Source organism: Garra rufa, chromosome 15 (genome assembly GCF_049309525.1).
Source record: "Garra rufa chromosome 15, GarRuf1.0, whole genome shotgun sequence".
Lineage (NCBI taxonomy): Eukaryota > Metazoa > Chordata > Actinopteri > Cypriniformes > Cyprinidae > Garra > Garra rufa.
Genome location: NC_133375.1, coordinates 13,304,738 through 13,317,420, shown reverse-complemented (window position 1 = coordinate 13,317,420; position 12,683 = coordinate 13,304,738).

Sequence of the window (12,683 nt, the reverse complement as noted above, 5' to 3'; positions counted from 1 at the left end):
CAAGAAATGATGAAGCTTTTTATTCTATTGAGTTTAGCTTGTACTGTGAACATTCAGATCAATGACTGGGTCGATGAGAGGCCTCTTTTGAGCAGAACAGATGCAATGATGTGTAATCATAAAGCTTTTGATATTTCAGTAGTTAAAAATCAATACTCCTGTGTTATGGGCTATTTGGGAGAGGGGGGGCAAGATGACTAAAAGACAGCCATCAAAGAATCTCCAGAAAAGACTCTTTGCATTTAGCTTGCATGAGAGTTACCTTGGTACAGTTTTTAATTCTTTGACTGGTAAATGAATACATTTTGTAAACAAACTAAAATACTCTTAAGGGAAACATATGGATTAAATTCATATATTGTCTGCATGCAATCTGTGCAGAAAAAAATCTTTAATCTTTTCTGTGTACTACACATCTCAATAATACATTCGTAAGGAAAGAAAGAAAGGAAATGTTTGAAGATTTCTTGTCCAAATAATGCAACTGAAAACAATACACACTTATATTAATGAAAAATATAGAGGAATATTTGTGTGTGGAAAGCTCCAAAGCTTTCTCTATATTGCTTTTAATATTTGAATTACTTGCCCTGTGGCAAATATGTGTTTCTTCAAGAGAACAGAACATGTTGCTGTGAAAAAATATGATATAATGAAGAAGAACAAAAATTCAAATATATAGCCTGAAAACGTTGCAACAAGCGTAAATCAATTTTACAGACTATATTCCCATATTGTCAGTCTAATGCATATAGAAGGCATATTTACAAAAAAAGCAACATTTGAAATCACCTTCAAGAGATGAAGGACAACATTTACTGTCACTCTGAATGCGCTCAGTAAAAAAAGCAGACAAAAAGAAACTATTAGCTTACATCTTATCTTAGCTTACTTATCTTATCATATTGGATTTTAGCTCATTTTCTCAGCATATTTCACCTGAGGCTTTTGGATTCATGATGTTCTTTTACTTGTTTTTTTTAATGTATTTCTTTGTTAAGAGCATTTATCTGATAACTGCATGTGAAGATGATATTAAACACCCATTTATTATAATTCTTCTTTAGGCTTTAAAGGAGAAGTTCACTTTCAGAATAAAAAAATTCTGATAATTTACTCAGCCCCATGGGATCCAAGATGTTCATGTTTTTCTGTCTTCAGTCGCAATGAAATTAGGGTTTTTGAGGAAAACATGAGGATTTTTCTCCATATAGTGGACTTTAATGGGGATCAACAGGTCGAAGGTCCAAATTGCAGTTTTAGTGCAGCTTCAAAGGGCTCTACATGATCCCAGTCAAGAAATGAGAGTCTTGTCTAGCAAACCGATTGGACGTGCAAAGAAAGTCAAAACGCCCTTTACAAAAACGCACAGTACACAAACGAAGAATTAACTGTGCATGACCTTTCTAACGTGATTATGTAATGCATGAATGCGTGAGGTAAAAAAGTATATAAGTTTATTTTTTTTTAAGAAAATGGTTGATCTTTGACAGGATAAGACCTATACAGCTGAAGTCGAAAGTTTACATACACCTTGCAGAGTCTGCAACATGTTAGGGTGTGTTCACACTTGTCCTGTTTGGTTTGATTAAAATGAACCTTGGTTCGATTGCTCTGTTAGTGCGGTTTGTTTGAGTAAGTGTGAACGCTGCCATCTGAACCCTGGTGCGCACCAAACAAGCGGACCGAGACCGCTAAAAAGATGGGTCTCAGTCTGCTTCCAAACAAACTCTGGTGCGCTTTGAATGAAATATGAATGCAACAGGGACCAAATACTTCTAAATGAACCGAAAACAGGAAGCAATGACAAGATGCAAAGTTATGCGACAGGATTTCCCAAAGGGAACAAGTGGTGTATTAAAAAAAAAAATGAGCAGAGGGCAAACATAGAGCGACGAGCAGGTAAAGTGCCTTGTATGAGCTCTTTGTGAGTTTGCAGGTGGTAAAAAAAAATGCATGCAACAATGAACGTACTTAGTCCAACAGACGGCCTTGCGTGTATTCGACTTCAATCAGCAGATCGATCAGTGAATGGATACTTTGATGTCATACACCTGCAGCGCCGCTTTAAGTCAAACGCACCTTTTCCTTTTGTTTGGAGTGTCCGGTGAGTTCCGTCACGAAGTATACGCCATTCAACCCGACCAATCAGGTTGTGAATGTATCACTATACCTTTAGGTTCTGTATCTTTAGGTTCGCTGTCAAAAATGCCAGTGTGAACGCATAGTGGACCAGGACCAAATGTATAATTATCCTTTTTGGTCCGGACCAAATGGACCAAACGAACCAAACTACAAGTGTGAACACACCCTTAATTATTTTACCAAAATAAGAGTCATCATATAAAATGCATGTTATTTTCAAACAAATTTAAATATAAATCAAAGATAACACAAGTAAACACAACATGCAGTTTTTGAATGAAGTTTTTTTTTATTATGAAGGGAAAACAAAATACAAACCCACATGGCGATGTGTGAAAAAAGTGTTTGCCCCCTAAACTTAAATGAACACTCCACTTTTTTTTGGAAATAGGCTCATTCTCTAACTCCCCCCTAGTTAATAAGTTGAGTTTTACCGTTTTGAAATCTGGCGATATCACTTTTAGCATAGCTTAGCATAGATCATTGAATCCTATTAGACCAATAGCATCACATTCAAAAATGACCAACGAGTTTCGATATTTGTCCTATTTAAAACTTGACTCTTCTGCAGTTATATCGTGTACTAATACCGGCGGAAAATGTAAAGCTGCGATTTTCTAGGCCGATAAGATTAGGAACTACAATCCCATTCCGGCGTAATAGTCAAGGAAGTTTGCTGCTATAGCATGGCCGAAGCAGGCGCAGTAATATCACGCAGCGCCTGAAATTAGTTCCCAGCTAGGTTAGCATTTGCACATGTGCTGTGTGATATTACTACGTTTTTTTGAGCATGAGCCGCCTTTTTAAGGTAATGTCACATCATCTCAATAGGATTCAGGTCAGGACTTTGACTAGGCCACTCCAAAGTCTTCATTTTGTCTCTCTTTAGCCATTCAGAGGTGGATTTGCTGGTGTATCTTGGATCATTGTTCTGCTGCAGAACCCAAGTTCGCTTCAGCTTGAGCAAACACTTTTTCACACGACCATGTGGGTTTGTATTTTGTTTTCTCTTCATAAAAAAAAACCTTCGTTTAAAAACTGCATGTTGTGTTTACTTGTGTTATCTTTGATTAATATTTAAATTTGTTTGATGATCTGAAACATTAAAGTGTGACAAACATTCAAAAAAATACAAAATCAGGAAGGGGGCCAACACTTTTTCACACCACTGTATTTCACATAAAAGGCACTTACATATAGTCCACAAGAGAAAACAATAGTTGAATTTATAAAAAAGGCTCTAAGAGGCCCTTGTTTGTCCTGAACAGTTAAACTGCCCACTGTTCTTCAGAAAAATCCTTCAGGTCCCACAAATTCTTTGAAAAATGTACAAATCTTCATTCTGTTTAAAAGTTTTCAACCCCCGGCTCCTAATGCATTGTGTTTCTTTCTGGAGCATCAGTGAGTGTTTGAACCTTCTGTAATAGTTGCATATGAGTCCCTCAGTTGTCCTCAGTGTGAAACAGTGTGTCCTGAAAACAAAACAAAGAATTTGTGGAACCTGAATGATTTTTTCTGAAGAACAGCAGGCAGTTTAACTATTCAAGACAAACAAGGGACCCATGAACAACTATCACTAAACAAACAAACACAGCTGTGGATCATTCAGGTAACAACACATTATTAAGAATCAAGTATATTTTAACCTTGCAAAGGGGTAATGTTTAGAAATTCAACTATTATTTTCTCTTGGGGACTATATGTAAATGTCTTTTATGTGAAATATACATTTTGTATAATTTACTTTTTGCAGATTCTGCAAGGTTTATCAGTCTAATTGAGAATAAACACTATGATCATGTTAGCAGAGGCAAAACTGTCTTTGAATATAAGCAAACATACAGAGATCATGGGTTTATCTAATGATCCTTCATCTTAACATACTGGAATGATGGCTGGTGCTCCAGTGCACGACAATAAAATCTCAAAATTATGATCATTCATAGAGAGCTACAAAAATTCTCCTGATAACACAGCTTTTTCTGAATTTGTCAGGCTGTATAGTCTAGCCGTAGCCAGGTCATATGCCTCTCACATAATGGGGCCTAATTGCAAGCAATTACAGACTCCATTATAGAAAATAATGGTCACAATTTATCATCTTCACAGACAGAGAGGAGTAAAGGGAGTTTCATATGGTTAAAATGTTAGATCAGCCAGCTTTTTTTTTTTTGAGTTGCGATGAAAGAGAAGAGATATTTATAAGAGCCATCAATTAATGTGTTCATTTTGACGTGAATGGATTTATGTGGAATTCACAGTTGTATTGACTGCTTTGTTGAACCGCTGACACTAATGGTGCAGCCTAATGTGTAAAATTACAAGGGTGGTGTAACAATAACTGTTTGGATTGTTAAAGCTTTTTTCATAAGGTATTTATTAATTCTTGATGAGGATATGATGAATAAAATAAGCAATTAAAATGTTCGTAATTACCCTAAAATTTGTTTTATCACACCAGAATATATAAATGTTTTAATGTTTTTGAAAGAAATTATTGGTGTGCTCACCAGTACTGCATTTATGTGATCAAAAATAAGAAAAAAATCTGTAATAATGTATTATATTAATATAATAATAATAAAAAAAAAATAATAATAAAATTAAAAAAAAAAAATCTTAAAATATTTAACATTTTATTTATATGCATGGTCTTTGATGAATAAAAAAAAAATCTTCATATTTTTGTGAATAAATAAATTTTTATTTTATTTTCAAATTTTCAAATGTATAATTTATAATTATTATTATAATTCTGTCTTATAATATGTTACATTACATTTATTTAATTTTATTTTAAATTTTATTTTGTTTTCAGAATATTTGATAAATAAAAAAACAATTGCTTTATATTTTTGTAAATAAATACATTTTATTATTTTTTTATTTTATTCTATTTTTACAGGATCTTTAATGAATAAAAAACAATTGCTTTATATTTTTGTGAATAAATAAATTTTATTTTATTTTATTGTAATTTATTTTGTTTTATTTTTTAGGATCATTGAATAATTAAAACAAATTGCTTCATATTTTTGTGAATAAATAAATAAAATGTATTTATTCACAAAAAATGTATTAAATACATATTTTATTTTAATGTATTTTTTATTGTTTTTCAGGATCTTTGATGAATAAATAAGCTTCATATTTTTTAGGATATTTGAAAAAAATGCTTCATATTTTTGTGAATAAATACATTTTATTTATTAATTTTTTCAGGATCTTTGATGAATAAAAAAAGCTTAATTTTTTGGATACTTGAAAAAAAATCTTCATAGTTTTTGTAAATTAATACATGCATTTATGTGATAAAAATTATAATTTAAAATGAAAAACTTCTGTCTTAAAATATGTTACATTTTATTTTGCATGGTCTTTGATGAACAAATATTTATATTTTTGTGAATAAATACATTTTATTTTATTTTCTAATTTTATTGTCTTTATTATTATTATTATTATTATTTTTTTTTTTTTCAGGATCATTCATGAATTAAAATATTGCTTCATATTTTTGTGAATAAATACATTTTATTTCATTTTTTAAATTGTATTTATCATTTATAATTATTGATAAAATTCTGTCTTAAAATATGTTACATTTATTTCACGTATTTTTGCAAAAACATTTTTTATTTTATTTTATTTTTAAAATATGATTCAAATTTATAATTATTAAAAATAATTCTGTTTTATAATATGTTACATTTTATTTTATTTGATTGTTTTCAGAATATTTGATAAATAAAAAAACAACTGCTTTATATTTTTGTGAATAAATACATTTTATTTATTTATTTTTTCAGGATCTTTGTTAAATAAAAGAAGCTTCATATTTTAGGATATTTAAAAAAAAGCATTTCTTCATAGTTTTCGTGAATTAATACATTTTATTTTATTTTAGCATTTATTCAGTATCTTTGATGAATAAAAAATGCTTCACATTATTTTGCAAATAAATACATTTTATTTTAATGTTTTTTTTTCAGGATCTTTGATGAATTAAAAATGTGTCATTATTTTGCGAATAAATACATTTTATTTTAATGTTTTTTTTTTCAGGATCTTTGATGAATTAAAAATGTGTCATTATTTTGCGAATAAATACATTTTATTTTAATGTTTTTTTTTTCAGGATCTTTGATGAATTAAAAATGTGTCATTATTTTGCGAATAAATACATTTTATTTTAATGTTTTTTTTTCAGGATCTTTGATGAATTAAAAATGTGTCATTATTTTGCAAATAAATACATTTTATTTTAATGTTTTTTTTTCAGGATCTTTGATGAATTAAAAATGTGTCATTATTTTGCGATTAAATACATTTTATTGTAATGTTTTTTATTTTAATGTTTTTTTCAGGATCTTTGATGAATAAAAAAATGCTTGAGATTTTTCAAGGATCTTTGATTAATTAAAAAAATGCTTCATATTTTTGTGAATAAATACATTTTATTTATTTATTTATTTATTCATTCAGGATCTTTGATGAATTAAAAAAAATGCTTCATATTTTTGTGAATAAATACATCATTCTATTTTGTTTTGTTTTGTTTTGTTTATTTTTTTGTTTAGGATCTTTGTTGAATAAAAAAAAAGGAGTAGAAGTTAAAAAAAAAAAAGAACAGAAGTAATGTGAAATAGAAATCTTCCACCAAAAATAGCAAGTCATTCGTGTGTTGTTGATGTTTTTTTTTTTTTTTTTTTGGTTGAACTATTGCTTTTACTGTGACAATCTGTACTTTTCCTGGTTGGGGACTATTGGTTGATTTCAGATGTTATTATGCTTGCAGGGACATTTGGTCCCCACAATGTAAGCAAACCCTGACACACACACAAACACACATTCCATCATTGGAAAAATTTCAATAGAGCACATAATTAGCCAGAGCCCTGCAAAGTCCATTGATTTGTCTTTTGTTGTGATAAATTATCTCTCACACTTGTCTCCATGTGACATACGGCGCACTGAAAGTCAATAGGACCCCGGAGGCAAGCGTTCCCCTCAGCTGCCATCACACTGTCATGTTTGTGTAAGCGGCGTACATGTGGAGCTGTATGGAGTGACACACTCCTATCACCACCATAATCACGGTCCTTTTGTTGATATTTTGTTAACTGCTATCATGTCTTCGTGTCCTGACATGATGGGTCTTGCTGCTCAGATTGGGCTGAGATCAGGGGTGTGGGAACGAGTTGAAAAGTATTTTTATTGAAAAGTAATTGACATGATTATCTCTAAAAAAAGATGTGGGTGTGCATGAGGGAGGCGGATCGTGTATTTGGGTTTGTATGAGGTTACTACTGCCATTCAAAATGAGTTATTGACAATTTAGCAGCAACTTTTTGCCTTGTGTGACTCCCGAGTATAATGTAAATTGCATACAGTATAATGCAACAATCTGCAATGATTGCAGGGCAAAATTGTATTTGTTTCTGTCTCAAAAGAGTAAAAAAATGAAAAGGTAAGTGGTATCTCACAGTGTCACTTTTAAGTCTTGTAATTGCGACTATTTCTAGCACCTAAGACTTTATATCCGACAGTGGGATTTTAAATCTTGTATTTTCTACTTTTTCTTTCTTGTAATTAGGACTTTAGATTTGACACTGTCACTGTGCATATCTCATGTGCGATGTGAGCTCATATTTGTCATACATTTTTTATCATACATGTAAATATTCATCATATACTTTTTGGATGAAGTCTGTTATGCTGAATTTATTTGAACAAAATTACAGTGAACACTCGAATGTAGAGAAGTATAGCTGTTTTTTTGTTTTTTTATTACAGTAATGACAGCTGGATTTTCAGCATAATTACACCAGTCTTCAGTGTCACATGATCCCTCAGAAATAATTCTAATATGCTAATTTGAGGTTCAAGAAACATTTCTTTTGATTATTATTATCAATATTGAAATCAGCGGTGCTTATTTATTTATTTATTAATTATTATTATTATTATTATTATTATTATTATTATTATTATTATTATTATCATTTATTTTGCGTGTGGAAACCAAAATATGTTTTTTCAGGATACATTGATAAATAGAAAATTCATGATGTACAGTATTAATTTCTGTTAAACAAAAAATTCTTAATAATCCAAAACTTTAACAACGATGAAATCTTTTTCAAATAGATGAATAGATAAATCTCACGGTGTGATTTTAATTTAATTTAATATAATTTAATTTAATTTAATTTAATTTAATTTAATTTTTATTTTATTTTATTTCCATGATATTTGATAAATTAAAAAAGCTTCACATTTTTGTTAATAAATACATTTAATTTAATTTAATTTAATTTTTTTCAATTCACCAAACTATGAAAAAATATTAAATTAAATTAAATTAAATTAAAATAAATCAATTCACAAAAATGTAAAGCATTTTTTTATTTGAGAAAAGTTAATTAAATTTATTCACAAAAATGTGAAGCAATTTTTTCTTAAATTAAATTAAATTAATGTAGTTATTAACAAAAATGTGTAGCAAGTTTTTGTATTCATCAAATGTCATGGAAATAAAATAAAATACAATTTTAAATTAAATTAAATTAAAATCACACCATGAGATATATCTATCTATCTGAAAAAAGATTTAAATACATTGCTGTTAAAACTGAATTTTCTAAAATTAAAATAAAATAAGATTAATTTATTCACAAAAATATTAAGCATTTAAAAAAAAAAAATTAAATTTATTCACAAAAATGTGAAGAAATTTTTCTTAATTTATTAAATGTATTTATTAAATAATCATTCAATTTAATTTTTTCATGGTTGGTGAATTTTAAAAACTTGCTTTATATTTTTGTAAATAAATACATTTTATTTTATGAAATTATTTTTTAACACCAATGTATTGAAATCTTTTTCAGATAGATAGATAATATCTCATGGTGTGATTTTAAATTGTATTAATTGCAGCTTTGTTTCTCATAATAGCGACTTTGTCTCTCGCAACTTTCATTTTATCAATGTGATTTTATCTCATAATTTTATACATCTTTAAATATCTTACAATTGCTGCTTCAGATCTCACAATGAGGTTTTCTTGTTTTAAACTTTATCACGATTATCTGTTTTGCATGTTTACCATTCTTATAGTCTTTACCTTGAATAATTTGTATCGCTATTAGTTAAAGCCTATATATTAAAAAGGCTATTTAAAGGCTGTGTTTATGTTCAAGCTTAAAAAAAGTGTTGAGTGAATCTCATTTACACTGCAAGCAAAATGATCTGCTATGCTTAGCACGCATGTGTGCCCTAAACCATACAGAATCTGACAGGCGCCTTCCTTTATCATCTTAAACATATGCTTGATGTGCAAAGAAAGGATCTTTATGAGATGAAAAGCCCCCTCCTGTGATCTAAAATTCGTTTAACTCAGATTTGGTGGTCCAAAAGAAATTGCACAGTCTACATTCTTTGCCCTTAAAGGAACAGTACATCTACAGTGTCATATTTACTCACCTTCACATTGTTCCAAACCCGTGTGCTATTACTATTTGGGGGGATAACACAAAATTTGAAAATAAATGAGATGGAAATATGCTAGAGTTTAAAATTTGGCTTGAACTATACTTTAAAATGGTAAATGTTCTGCCTACTGTATGTCATGGAGGTCAAACAGCTGCCTTGCTTAGCGGGTGGGAGGAGTTTGGATGAACATTCGCTATCAGATCACGCAGCACCGACCTTTAGATCATTAATCAAAGGGCTGTTGATTCTGATAGTGTTTTATTAATGGCTTATCTGAGTAATATAGATCCATGGGAGGTGGAGGGGTTGCTGGTTGCTTCTGCGGAGAGAGGGGCTTTGATCAGCTGCCTGATATGAAGCAACTCAAATGCAACCTGGGACCGGGTCATTGTGTGGCTTGACAGGCACAGGAGAGCGAGAGAGACAGAGAGAGAGAGAGAGAGAGAGAGAGAGAGACCACCTGCTGCTGACCTTACTGTCACACTGGATCTGTACAACACCAGTGATATTAAAGAAATCATTATTACACTGACATGCAAAGACACACACAGACTGACACAGAGTTTGGAATATGCTACTGAATTATGCATTGGACATGATACAGAAATGTTGGATTACACATGCTGGAAACATTCCTCTGCATTAAATATTTGATTAGGGTTTGTCTAAAAATGAAAAGTATTTCATCATCTAATCCACCTCACGTTGTGTTATATAAAAGTAGATATTTAGAAAAATATCTAAGCTGATCTTTTCCATAGTATATAGATACAGTGAGCAATGATTTTACACTCTTAAAAATAAAGGTGCTTCACGATGCCATAGAAGAACCTTTTTGTCTATATGGTTCCATAAAGAACCTTTAACATGTGAAGAGCCTTTCTGTTTTTACAAAAGGTTCTTTGTGGCAAATAAGGTTCTTCAGATTAAAAAAGGTTAGCAAGAAATGGTTCTTAAAAAACCTTTTGACTGAATGGTTCTTTGTGGAACCAAAAATGGTTCTTCTATGGCATCGCTGTGAAGAACCTTTTGAAGCACCTTTATTTTTAAGAGTGTAAACAGTCTGTGTACCCTGTATTTTTGTTCTTGGTTGCCAGCTAGTAAACAGTACTTTGGTATAAAGGACATACTGCTTAATACAGAAGCCTATTTCCAACTTTTTTTCTCAGGATTGCGTGATACAAACTCGCCATTCCAGGTTTTTTTTCTCAGAATTGCATGACATAAATTTGCAATTCTTTTTTTTCTCAGAATTGCATAATACAAACTTTTTGCAATTCCAGCTTTTTTCTCCGAATTATGTGATGCAAACTTGCAATTCCAACTTGTTTTTCTTGAAATTGTGCAATATAAGCACAGAACTTTTTTTCTCAGAATTGCATGATGCAAACTCGCTATTGCAGCGTTTTTTTTTTTTTTTTTTTTGTTCTCAGAATTGCATGACATAAGTTTGTAATTCAGACCTTTTTTCTCAGAATTGCATGATACAAACTTGCAATTCCAGATTTTTTTTTTCTCAGAATTGCATGATACAAACTCACAATTCTGACTTTTTTCATAAGAATTGTGTGGTACAAACTCGCAATTCCAACTTTTTTCGTAGAATTGCATGACACAAACTTGCAATTCCGACTTGTTTTTCTGAGAATTGCATTGTCCAAACTTGCAATTCCATTTTTTTTCTTAAAACTGCGAGATGCAAACTTGAAATTCCGACTTGTTTTTTTTTTCCTCATAATTGCATGATACAAACTCACAATTTCAACTTGTTTTTGTCAGAATTGGATGATACGAATTTGCAATTCCTTGAATGATTGTTTTTGTATTATTGCATAATACAAACTTGCACTTCCAACTTTTTTATCAGAATTGCATGGTACAAACTCACAATTCTGGCTTTTTTTCTAAGAATTGCGTGGTAGAAACTTGCAATTTCAACTTTTTTTCTCATAATTGCGTGATACAAACTCACAATTCCAACTTGTTTTTCTCAGAATTGCATGATGCAAACTCGCAATTCCGACTTGTTTTTTTCTCAAATACAGAAATGTTGGGTTACACTTGCTAGAAACATTCCTCTGCATTAAATATTTGATCAAGATTTTTTTTTAAAATGAAAATTATTTCATCATCTAATCAACCTCATGTTGTGGTATACAAAAGGAGATATTTAGCAGAATATCTAAGCTGCTCTTTTCCATACTATATATGTAGCAATGGTTTTCAACAAAATAGCCTGGGTACCCTGTATTTTTGTTCTTGGTTGCCAGCTAGTAAACAGTACTTTGGTATAAAGTACCTTGGACATTCTGCTAAATGGAAGCGTATTTCCGGAATTCGCAATTCTTTTTTTCTTAGAATTGCATGATAACTCAATTCACGTAATTCTGAAAACAAAAATACAGAGTTGTGAGTTTGTATTATGCAATGCTGAGAAAAAAAGTCAGAATTGCAAGTTTGTGTCATGCATTTATGATAAAAAAAAGTCAGAATTGTGAGTTACCCCTTCAGTCGAATCACTTCGATGTTACATTGGGATCTCGCTTGAGAGACCGATCATCTCTGAGCCTTATATTAAAAAAGGCCAATTGCAAATTGGCGAGTGGACGTGCGCGCCGGCACGTCAAACAGACTTTCGCTTTCAGAGCCTTCATGCTCAAGCCTTCTGCTTCTCCAAAAGAAGAAAACTTCACGTTCCTGCTGCTGCTCTTCTCTGCTGGTGTGAGCCGATCGAATAAGAGACAATCTACTGAAAGAGTGAATTTCTCGGCGCCGCCAGCGGGGTCCCGCAGGCGGCCGTTTTCACGGCCACAAAAAGCCTCCCTGCTCTCCAGCGAGCAAGCCCCATTGAATGCACAGTGGTGCCGCGGTTTCCTCCCTGGGCAGACCGGGACTAAAAGAGTAATTTCTCACGGCCGTGTAAAGACGTTCTTTTCAGAATGGCTTTCCGGCCGTGCGCTTCTGGGTGCGGCAGTTACCTCACCTCTCTGGACGGACATGAAAGCTGCTTCACATGTCTGGGCCCCGAACATGCTGAAGCA